Source organism: Marmota marmota, unplaced genomic scaffold (assembly GCF_001458135.2).
Source record: "Marmota marmota marmota unplaced genomic scaffold, marMar, whole genome shotgun sequence".
Lineage (NCBI taxonomy): Eukaryota > Metazoa > Chordata > Mammalia > Rodentia > Sciuridae > Marmota > Marmota marmota.
The window spans coordinates 6016673-6028991 of NW_026000170.1; the positions used below are offsets into that span (position 1 = coordinate 6016673).

At 38.1% G+C, this 12319-nt stretch overlaps 1 protein-coding gene across 4 annotated transcripts in view; it reads left to right on the forward strand.

Moving 5' to 3' along the window:
• The window catches only part of Ctnna2 (catenin alpha 2), a 992415-nt gene that overhangs the window by 539246 nt on the left and 440850 nt on the right, over positions 1-12319 (forward strand). The window lies entirely within an intron of this gene.

Sequence of the window (12319 nt, forward strand, 5' to 3'; positions counted from 1 at the left end):
ACCCACTTGAATCAAAGTGTGAAATATGATATATCAAGAACTATGTAATGTTTTGAACAGCCAACAATAAAAAATTAAAAAAAAAAATCCAAGATCACTGCAAGCCATTCGGAAGAAGTATTCTGTAAGGGAGCACGTACATTAGTGATTTTGGTGACCAAGAAATGATCCTAGCCTCCTTAAAATAGTAAGCCACATATCCCTGGGTGGAGATTTAAGATGTTAATGAAACTCGCATCCTAGGCGGTAGCATGATTAGAACATTCCAGGGCAATGAGAAAACACAACGAAAATTGGTGCAAAATTGCATTACCTAACCCTGACTCCATTTCTAGTTCAGATTCCTAGCTATAGTCCCACTGTAAATGTGAAAACCCCAGCCAAGAAAATGTGACATGCTCTGTCTCTGAGATTATCTGTACTTCCAAACTCAAATGTGTACTTTCCCTTTATAATACCTAATAAATCTCTTGCTCTGAAAAAAAAAAGAAGTTATTTTTTTCATATATGTCAGCGAAATGAAATTATATCTTTGAGTGTGTCATTTTATCTCTTTTTAAAGAATGTAATTGCAAATTTTCCTAATTGGGAAACTGTTAAAAACACACACTTGGATTAGGTTAATAAAGCAAAATAATCTCCCTTTGTCGCTAGCTGGGTTCTCATTTAGTGAGGTTGGGGGTCTCAAATCTGCTGGCTCACCTATTCCAGATGCCTGAGACTAATTCTATTCCCAGTTACAGGATTTTAAAGGACTTTCAAGCCTTCACTGTAGATTGTTCATACTAAAGCCAACCATGCTGTTTCCTCTGAACTTGTTCCTCTAGTAATGACCAGTGATCATGCTCTACCTTACATACAGTCACAGAAATTTTTGCATTTCACAGAAAAGACCCTATTTCAATCTCTTAGTAAAAAAAAAAAACCACATTTTGTAGAAAATGGATCCCTATTTTGCTCTTACCCATACCAACTTGGTGATGGCCCTATTCCCAATTTTCCAACAACTCTAATGCCTGCTGTCTGCTACTTTGATTTTCCTTCTTTATGATCTAATTTTGAGTTTCCTATTGGAAAGTTTCCCCCAGCTGCTGAAATAGCCAATGTTCACTCATTCCTGGACTTGTCAGAAGCCACCTGTTACCACCTCGGGCCAAGTCACCACCATCTCTCTTTGAACTACTACAATAATCTCTCCCTGCTTCCTCTTTTGGCACCAGTCCCAATACATTTTCCAACTTCCAGAAAGATCACTTAAAAAGCTAACTTGGATCCTGTGGCATCTCCCAGCGGCTTTCCGGTGTAAACAGTTCTTCAGCATGATTCTTGAAGGTGCTACATAGTCTCACAGCTACAGTATCTGATGCTCCCAGGCCACCCTCATTCACAGATTTGAGCCCTCAAATCCACTGTCCTTATTCATGCTGTGGACCCAGTGTATATCATACTTTCTTCCTCTGACAACCTTCCCTTTCTAAGCTCTTAATGGTAATTCCTATTCAACTTTCAGGTCTCTGTGAATATGTTATTTCTCTGGTACACCCTGTCATTTTCTCACTGAGATCTCCATCCAGAGCACTTATCATAATCTGTAATTAATTATTTTGGTGCATTTTTCTTGCTTAATGGCTGCTCAGATTATAGGGTCAGTGAAGGCAGGGCCCTTACCCACTTTCTTCACCACTGGATTCTCAAATCTTAGCAAATCACCTCACCTGTTGAGTAGTTTTAGTTGGGAGAGCCTATATTTAAATGATTAGATGAATAGATCATCTGCTTGGATTAAAGTGTATTGCTTCTTTCTCAGTTCTCCCAATAATTATTCTTTATTTCAGTCAAGTCTTGTGTTCCAAGTAATTCACTTGTGTTACCTGAATCCTCACAGTCCCAATATAAGGAAGATATGATGGTTTTCATCCTAGAAAATTAGAATGGAGACTATAAACATTTAGTGATCTGTTCCATGCCACAAAGCTAGTCCTGATGAAGCCAGGATTCTATTCTGGGTCTGTTTCCAAAACTGTGCTTTCCCCACCACATTGGTCACTCCCAGAAGATTCTTCTTCTATTGCCAAACTCCTCCATCCTCTAAAGAGATGTTTGCTATTGAGGCCTCAGTGTGAGGCAGCAGGTCAACTATGAATGGGTGAGTGGGAACGGACAATGAAGGCTGAATAAAAATCACACTGAGACTTGTCTGACAGGCAAAGTTGGGTTTCTGGAATGTTAAAACTTACCCCCAGCCATTAGTGTATTCCCTCAAGGAAAACTCTTGTTTCAAGATCTAAGCACACCAAAAGGCAACTAAAAGATCAAGACCCTCACAAAGAAAGCTTGCTGAGGTTTATTCAAAGAGTGATAAACTGACTCAGTGGACAAGAAATTAAGGCAAAAGTACGGGACACAATTTCCTTAAAATCTCCAACTCTGAGCACCACACCATCCTCTCTTCCAGTAGATCCATGAAATTCCTATGCTGTCTGTTAAAAGTCAAAAGGGGAACCTGGGCAGGACTCCCTGGAAACTTCTGTAGGACTCCTGTTAAAACTGCAGGGCAGGGAAGGCACTCCATCCTTCTCCTCTCTAAGAGGACTGGACTCTCTCCCTTGAGAGTGTCCCTTTTTCCCCTTCCTACCTTTCTTATCCCTTCTAGTAAACTCACACCTGTTACTCTGAGTAATGTGTCTGAAATCCTTCTAGCGTGATCATAGGAATCAGGGTGAAGAGGGACCCCCTCCGTTTCATAGCAGACTTCATGCCTTGCAACACCATAAAGTACCAGCCTAACTCCTGATGCATACATCAGCCCTTCTAGGTCCAGCGTGCTTTACCTCCAATCTGACACACTGACATGGAATTATCTTATAGTAGAGAAAGTCTCAGTAGTCTCGGAGGATAAGCTGGTACATGTGCTTCCTTTTGTACTCTAGGAATATGTGGATATTTGTTTAGGTAGGAAGAACTCAGGCCTCCTGTAATGGGGAGATAGACACTACCTAAATTATTGAGCATAGGGCCCAAGGGAAAATACATTCCCAACCTATAATATGAATGGGCTCTATAATATGAATGGGCTCATGGCCCATTCATCCATTGAACATTGATGACTGTGGTGACAGTCACTCTGAAATACTGGGCAGGATTCACAATATGAGAAAATATTTAGCAAAGAGTGGATACTTTATAACACTATAAACACATGTTTCTAATGATTTCTGTGCCCCCTTCCCCCAGATTCTCTGCTCTCTTGTCACTGTTCATGCACCTGGATGAAGCAGGGTAGAAATGGCAAACTCCAGTGGAGGAGGAGCTAGGGAGAGTCTACAATAGACTCACCATCGTTAAAATTCAAGTAGGAGGCCAGAGCCTGTACAGCACCACAGGAAGTGAGCCCGCCAGTTACCTCATGGCCGGCTTCTGCTCATACCCTTGCTTGAGGTCTTTGTTCTTTCAGATTTATAGGAACATGGAGACTTCAGAAAGGGGATTGCTTTCAAACTGATTAAATTCCAGACTATGAAGTCCACGAGAAGGTGAAAGAAATTAGTATCAAGGAGGCTAAATTAGGGGAATGAGTGAAATTGAGCTCTGATAAAATATAAAGCATTATTATCCAGAGAATGTGTCTTTGTTGGGAAGATCTAAAGTATGTTTAATAAACCGTGATATTCACTTCTCTTCACTTTAGGAGATTGCCTCTTACTCTGAAATTTTTTTAACATTGCGCATTTCAATTTTCAATGTGCGAGACTGTTTTTTAACCAATCAAATTAGAATCAAATTTGCAAGTGAAATGCCACAATATAGAGCAGTATATTCTCTCCTGAAGTTGAAATATGAAACATCCTTCATTGCTGAATTCACTAATTTTATGACTCTATCCCAAAGTGCTTGGAAGAGGATTTATGGTGACTCTATCCATGAGGCTTATTGCCCATGATGTCATTGCTCATTATTGTGTTTACTGATTTATTTCTTACACACCCAACATCATTTTTGTTTTGTTTCCACTGATGAGTGGATCTGTCCTTAGAACTACATAGTTCACAGGAAGAATGCTAAACTCTTTAATCTAGAAAAGTGCAGGCATTCCCTGCTATGTTTTTTATCTATTGTCAGCTCTAGCTATCACTAGCAACTTGAAAAAATGATATTTGAATTAAGGAGAGTTAGGACTAAGAGAATTTTAAGGGGTTTCATGATATTCTGTGCCATGACCAGTCCTTGTTGATAATGACAATTTCACCACCATTTTTAAGATCATGTTCATCTTAAGCATTTTGGCCAAAAGAAACACAAATAGTGACCTGTTAATAAGTCTGCAACTGCAAACAGTCTGTCGTTATTAATGTTATCAGCAGTAACATCACTCGGGATATGAACCCCAGAATAAAGGCATGGAAAGTCATTTGAAAGGAGAAAAGCAAATGAAAAGATCTGAAGAATGCAAGGTATCTGGGATCATCTCCTGGCAAATGATAAGTATCATGATTAATTCTGCAGAAACTCAGTTTGAAGTTTTGCTTAGCACTGACCCCCTTCTGGAACAATGTGCAGCTGGTAAAGTTAGTAAAGAAGATTGAATCTGGTTAGATATGGTCCCATTAGATAGGTATAGCATGAGAAGGAGGTAGGGCTACTGCTTCTGACTTACTTAGAAACAATGTAACCAAAGTAAGACCAGGAAATATGAGAGGTCTGAGCAGGTCCTCTTCCCTGTCTCTGGAAGTTCCTCCAGGACCTGACCCAAAGTCTCTCCCAGGCACCTATGGAACTAAGATTTAGTGTTTGAGGTTTCCCTTGGGTACAGGTAGAAATCTAATCCACTAACTAGATTATACCTCTCATAATCCAAACATTTCACTTCTGAAATATCTTGCACTGTCTCACACATGATTTAGCTGGGGGGAGGAACACCTCATTTCTAACCCATAACAGATGGGAGCCATGATACTTAAAGAAACAACTAGGATTATAGTCTGAAAGAAGAAAAAGAAGGAAAGCATTTCAGTCCAAAACATGGATTTATCAGCCTTTACATTGAGGAATATTTGGTCTTGTTTTACCAGATCCACAAGATTTCTTCTTCTAAACATGGAAAAGTATTCAGCAAACATGCCAAGTTCCTTAACATCCCAATATGCAGAACTAATATTGTGGTTAATGTATATTCATTCTCCTCCTGAGCTTCTTTTCAGGAGATGTTTTTGCCGAGTCGTTATTATTTTTCTAATTGTCCAATTTTCTTTTCTCTGTTAAACACTAATTAAAAAATGAGGCCAAGACTGCCACCTTTTTGGAGACAACATTAATTTCTTGCCCTCTCTACATTTTAATGGGTCTAATTTATCCCTATTACCTACTTCCTTCACCACCTCAACCCCCCAGAGAGGGAAAATATTCCCATACCCTCCATGTTCTCATCACTTTTCTGTCTTCTGGCACCCCGTTTTCCCTGCCGACTCCTAGGGATCCTCACAGCCTGGTTTCTGTTTACTTTTTCACTAACAGCAGGATATGTATATTACCGGTCATGTCCTCTTTCTTCTTCCTTCTTTCCTTCTCTGCTTGCTCTGTATTGCTTCCTACGGTCACCAATCCCCTACATGTCTGTGACCAATGGATGGATGGACTGATTAATCACCCAGAAAGACACCTGATGGTAAGGCATCAACTTTGGCTTCCCCAAACCAGTAGTCTGAGGAGAGAGAGCCAAAATAAAGACAGTTTCAATCAAATGTACACACAACCATACAGATTTTAAGAGGATGTTGCAGGGACACAGAGGAGGAACTCTCATTTCAGCCTGTGGGAGTAGGGATGGCTTCCTGGAGTGGCCTGCATTTGCTAAGATCTTGGATCTGTTAGACAAATGGATTGAATCCCAGAGTACATTTGCATCAATAGCAAACTTGATAATCAATAAGTAATATTGACTTTTCTTTCTACAATTTTGTGATATTTTCACTAAGAAAACATTACAAGATCCTTTGAAATGTCCTTATGAATAGTAAACTAATTAAAATAGAGCAAAGTCCAACTCATTCATCCAGCCATAAACTCTGAGCAAAGAACTTGGCTCCTAAGGAACTAAATAAAGAGCTGCCTATAAGACCTGAGCTGATGGTATTGGTTTTTAAGACTTATTAAAGTCTCTCCTAAAAGAATCACACCCAATAATGATATCCTTGGCTTTATGACATCCTGCACAACTACTAGATTAGAAATAAACAAACCTAAAGGGTTTTAGTGTTCTCAGAAGAAGCAAATCTCCACTCCAGGGAAGAAGTGGCTCCCTAACACCTGAATAATGAAAATGAAAACATACAGATCTAAACTATAAAACAAGTTAACAAATACTATGTATGAAAACCAATAGATCCAGGAAATTAAAAAAGAAGAAGAAAAACAAACAAACAAACAAAAAACAGAAGATACTTAGCTATCTCAATAACTCCACTGTTGCTCCTACACACTAAAAGCACGGTAATTGCTGTCAACAGGGACACACCAGAGTCAGCAGAAAAATGTTTCCTTAGATTAAAGCAGCTTTATTTCACAAGTTGGAAGTGGGGTGACTCATGGTGGAAATTTTTCTATAAAAATGGTTTTAAGGGAATGTAATCATCTTCTTAGGAGGAATAACTTTCAATCAGTAAATGACTGCATAATTTTAATGTAAGATTATTATTATTATTATTTAAATATTTTTAGTAGTTATTGATGTATCTTTATTTATTTATTTATTTGCTTTTATGTGGTGCTGAGACTCGAACCCAGTGCCTCACACATGCTAGGCAAGTGCTCTACCACTGAGCCACAACCCCAGCCCCTATTATTATTATTATTATTATTATTATTATCATCATCATCATCATCATCATCATTATTTTGGCAAACTTAGTATCTTTTGCAGTTTCACAGAATGATGAAGCATCATTATTGAGACCCCCTTCTGGATTTCTTAAGGTACTCCTCAAATAGAAGGTAGCACTGATGGTTTTTAAAAGGGAAAATAGTTTTTTTTTTGTGTGTCAGCAGTATTTTCTTAAGATTAGAGCTCTTTTGGTAATTTTCTAAGAAAGGAGAAATGCTTCTTTAAAAATCCAAAGTTCTGACACCTTAATATGAATAATAATAGGCACTGGGAGGATTTTTTAATTGATTCCCAGCATGCATTTAAAACATATTTATAAAGTACTTTATATAGATCATCAAGTGGTTTTAGATGCAACCTTTCAGGTTACAATGAATTATGTTTTGTTCCCCTTTCTTGTCATGGTAATCCATTTTAAGTGTTTCCTTTTCATACTTACCATAATAATCTGACTCACCATTGCTTTTTCCCATAATTATCAGCATACTCTTCTTAATCATACTGAAATCATTATTCTTATGTTCATAGCATTACAGAATATTCCAACCGTATCATTACAGGTGAAGATATGGATTCTTCAGAATGTGATGTGCATTTTTAGAAAGTGATTGTGTTCCCAGCCCTGATCCTGAGCATCACTGTCCTATGGACCCCCAGCGCATCTTTGTTTCCATGTGTAGCCTAACTGGGAGAGATATTTACACATTGGGATTTAGAATAATTTGAAACCGGTGCATTACTTTGGGCTAAACAGAATGCATGACCATCAAACATATGGGGTATATTTTGGAACATGTTATCCCATCACATTCAATGCTGTTTTATAAAACATAATCAATTTTGAAGTTCAAATGACTGATAAACTTCCACGGAGGGGCAACAAAAGGATAAAGTTGTACATTGTAAAAAGAGAGGTGTCTCTCCAGGTGAGGGGCTGGGAGAACTGAGAGCCTGTTAGGTCTGTCCTAGACCCATTCTGATCTTAGCTGTTCCTGCCTCCCCTCTACCTCCCTCACCTCCATCTCCCACCCAGGTGATGTTTCAAATGCTCTTTTAGGTCTGTTACATTTACTTGATATGATTTCTGCTGAAAACATTAGAATTGCTAGGCTAGTTAGTTTTCTATCAATCACTAATGATTTGAACACGGTAGATTACCTCTAAATGCAGAGTTTCTTTGCCATCTGATTCAGAAGCTGGCCTAGGGGGAAGCCGAGGCTTCCTCCCTAAGTGGATTCCTAGCAGCAAAGAATAAGCAATCAAAAGAGGCAGCATCAGCATTTGAAAGCTCCTGTGTTCTAGGTGGGGGAATCTTAAGATCTGATTCATGCTCCATCATATATATATTTCTGGCAAGGTGACTTTGCTAAACTACTTAAAGTTTCTGAGGTTCAGTTTCATCACATGTTAAGTGAACAAAGTGGCCACAAAAATGAATAGAGACATATTTTACTATATATTTATATTTTAAATCCACTAAAATAAATTTTGTCATTCATTCATTGAACAAAAATTCGAAGGGTGAGGAAGAAAAGAATCACGTGTTCAAGGCCAGCTGCCTAGGCAACTTAGCTCAAGCCTGCCTCAAAGTAAAATAAATAAATAAATAAAAAGGGCTGGAGATGCATCTCAGTGGTAGAGAGTTGGCTTAGCATGCACAAGACACCGGGGTCAATCCTTAGTAATATAAAAGTTTTTAAAAGGAGGGGAAGTAGGGTAGGGGAGGAATTCCAGAGAAATCCAGTTGAAAATATCTGTAGGAAGGATAGCAGTGATGTTGACTCCCTTGCCTAGAAATTCAGAATTTTTGCTGAAGGCCATGGGTAGGTAAGGTTTTACATGTTTTAGAAATTTAACTGACACAGTGTAGAGAATGGAGAGAGGTGAAACAAAGGCACAGAGGTAAGGGAGACCCCTTAATAATAATCCAGGGACAAGATGGCGAGTATTTCCACCAGGGCTGGTACGTTAGGGATGTGGAAGCCTGGAGATGTATGGGGAATAGCTAACGGATAGAACTGGCATGGCTCGCAAACTAATTGATGTGGGCAGGAAACAAATTGGGAGAAGATGCAAAGTTCAGTCTGGGACCAGTTGAGTTGGAGGGCATGGCGGACTGTTTTATGTAAGTGTGTGGAATGTAGGAGAGAGCTTGGAATTTTCATAGTAAATATTAGAAATAGCTTTTCATTGTTGAAATCGGGTGTCTTATTAATTAGCTTTATGTGTAATTATCATGATGGACAATATCTCCAGATCTGGGACACAACAGCATACCATATTTAAATAAGGTTCTTTGGGCCCATAAATTGATGAGATTTACCAAGGAGAGATAGTAAGAGGGAAGAGAATAGACATACGGGGAGCTGCAGGAGTTAGGGGAGCAACTAGGAAAAGAAACCTAAAAAGGAAACTAAGAAATAATAGTTGAGGCAGCTGAGAGAAGAGCAAGAAGGGTGGAGTCACAAGAAAAAAGGAATCATCAGCAAGAGTGCATGAAGAGAGATCAGATAAAATAAGAACCAAAATCATCCAGTGGTTTTGATTTGGATGAGTAGATGGGAGAGAAGTCAGAAGTGCCTCTTGCTTACATAAGGCCTAACCTGTGCCAGGGTCCTCTGCCAATGCTTCTGAATTGCCCTTATTTACAGAAAGATTCCACCTCTGCAGACACACACAGGTCAACCAATCCATTCTTTTCTCTGCCCAAATCACTGTGACTTCTATTCATATCTGCTTTAAGAAAAAAATAGGAATGTTGAAAATTGACCTAACATGGCCTTTTGGTCATGGACAATTATTAAGTACAGATACACACGGATGGATGGATAAATAGATAATGTGTAGCTACCAAATGTTTGAGGTGGGAGAGCTTTAGCTGTTTCCCATACTATACTGCTAACAACTATAATAAAAGCAATTTTCAGAACAAATGTCCTGATGGATTCTCAATTTCCTGTGTGATTTGCTGCCCTGCACAACACCTTGCATGAAAGGTTCACTTCAAGTACACCTGTCAGTATTTGGGAGGCAGCATTGTTGCCTTTAAGGAATGATAGGCAGAGGAAAACTCTTCATCCCAGTCTCTGGGCCTAGTAGCATTTGAGGCTCAAGCCTGAAGTGTCATCCCCAAGCATTCAGGTCTCTGCCCAAGTACATGCTTTCTCACTCATACAATTGTGGGAAATGTCTGTACAATATGTTATCCAATCCACAATGTTGAATAAGGATATTGTCCATCATGATAATTACACATAAAGCTAATGAATAAGACACCCAATTTCAACAATGAAAAGCCATTTCTAATACTTACTCTTCAAAGTTCCTGATGTTAATTTAAATATGTCTACAGGCACTCATAGTGTGACTTTTGGGGGTAAATAATTTTGACCACCTGTATCCATTGGTGTCCTTCACTGGAACTTAAACTAAAGAACATGCTTAATATCACACTCTTTAAAAAAAATCTTTTTTTTAGTTGTAGATGGACAGAATATTTTTATTTATTTATTTTTATATGGTGTTGGGGATCGAACCCAGTGCCTCACCCATGCAAGGCAAGTACTCTACCACTGAGCCCCTGCCCCAGCCCCAGCCCAATACTACACTCTTTGTTGAAGGCAGTGTTAAAGTATATCACACACATCACAGCAAGGAGGAAGGAAGCCTGAGAAATCATCAGGATACATCAACAACATCAATGTGATGGATGGAGATGTCATTTGGAAAAAAAAAAATGTCTGTTTAACTAAAAAATTGCTTTTTAAGGTATTTTGATTATCCTGCAAATTTTTGAAGCCTCTGCATAGTCAATATTCAGATTTTATTTTCATCTGAATCTTTCTATCCTAGTCCATTCATACTCACACAAATACACACACACCTGCATACATACCACAAAAATAGCATGATTGTCAAATGGCCTGTGGTTTACCATCAAAATAATTCACATCCATGGTTTTAAGAAGACACCCATGGTTGTTCTGAGGCTCTGCTCTGCAAATTATTTCAATCAGTGATTTTCTTCAGCTAACAATCAAGGTAAAGTAGTACAAAATTAGAAATGACACTGAAAAGCTGAATGCTAGCATAGACATTTAATATTTATGTATTTATTGTTTTTCTAATTATAAAAATACTGGTGTACTACATAGTGCATACAATTTGTAAAAATACTTTACAGAAAAATATAGCTCAGAAAATGAATATCTCCAGTAATTCTATCTCCAGAGAGAATGACTGTCAATTGCTTGGTGTCATTTATGGAAGAACTTTTCCCATGCAAGCATAAACATAGGTGAACACAAGTTTTGTAACAGGATCCTAACTATATATGCTATTTTACAAATTTTTTGAAGAATTCATCCCAAACACATCTTCTCAGTATGCACAAATTGCTTTTTAAATAACTATAGTTTTTCATTTCTAATATTGAGTTCAAACTATTCACTTTAGCACTGTTCTGAACAAATTCTTTGCAGTACAGTAGCTTAAATAATAGGGAAAATAATGTAATAATAATAATAATAATGCATTGAACTGAATGTTTAATCACAAATTCATGTGTAAAACTCTAATTTCAATATAATAGTATTATGAGGTAAAGCCTCTTTAAATTTTTTTTAATTTAATTTTTAATGCCTTATATATAATAGTGGGGTTCATTTTGACATATTCACAAATTCACATAACAGTTTTCTCCATTTCCATTCCCAGTACTACCCCCCTTCCCTCTCCAATTCCCTCGTCCTGATCTCCTTCCTCTATTGTTCTTCTTTCAATTTAGTCATGTATTTTTTTAAAATACTTTTTCTAGTAGATGGACATAATGCCTTTATTTTATTTTTATGTGGTGCGGAGGATGGAACCCAGTGCCTCACATGTGCCAGGCAAGCGCTCTGCCAACTGAACCACAACCCCAGCCCTAATCATGCATTTTTAATTGATGCATTATAAGCTATGTATAAAATTGGTATGCACTGCAATACCTCCAAACACACACTTAGTATAATTTGGTCAATTTCTCTCCCCAGTTCTCCTTTCTGTCCCCTCCTCCTTCTCCTCCTTGGCCCCCTACTTTTACTCTACTGATCCCCCTTCTATTTTCTTCAGAGGCCCTTTTGAAATGAAACCTGTAAGAGTACTTAGATCATGAGACTGGAGCCCTTGGAATAAGATTAGTACTCTTGTAAGAAGAGGCTGTAGAGCTAGCTGCTCTCCCTCTGCCACTTGAGTTCACAAGGAGCAGTTGACAGTCTGCAGCTCAGAAGAGGGCTTCAGAATACACCATGGTGCCTCTAACATTAGTCTTCCAGTTTCCAGAATTTTCTGTTGTTTATAAGCCACCCAGTTTATGGTATTTTTTCATAGTAGTCAGAAATGAGGCAAATATATATATATATATATATATATATATATATATATATTTTTTTTTTTTTTTTT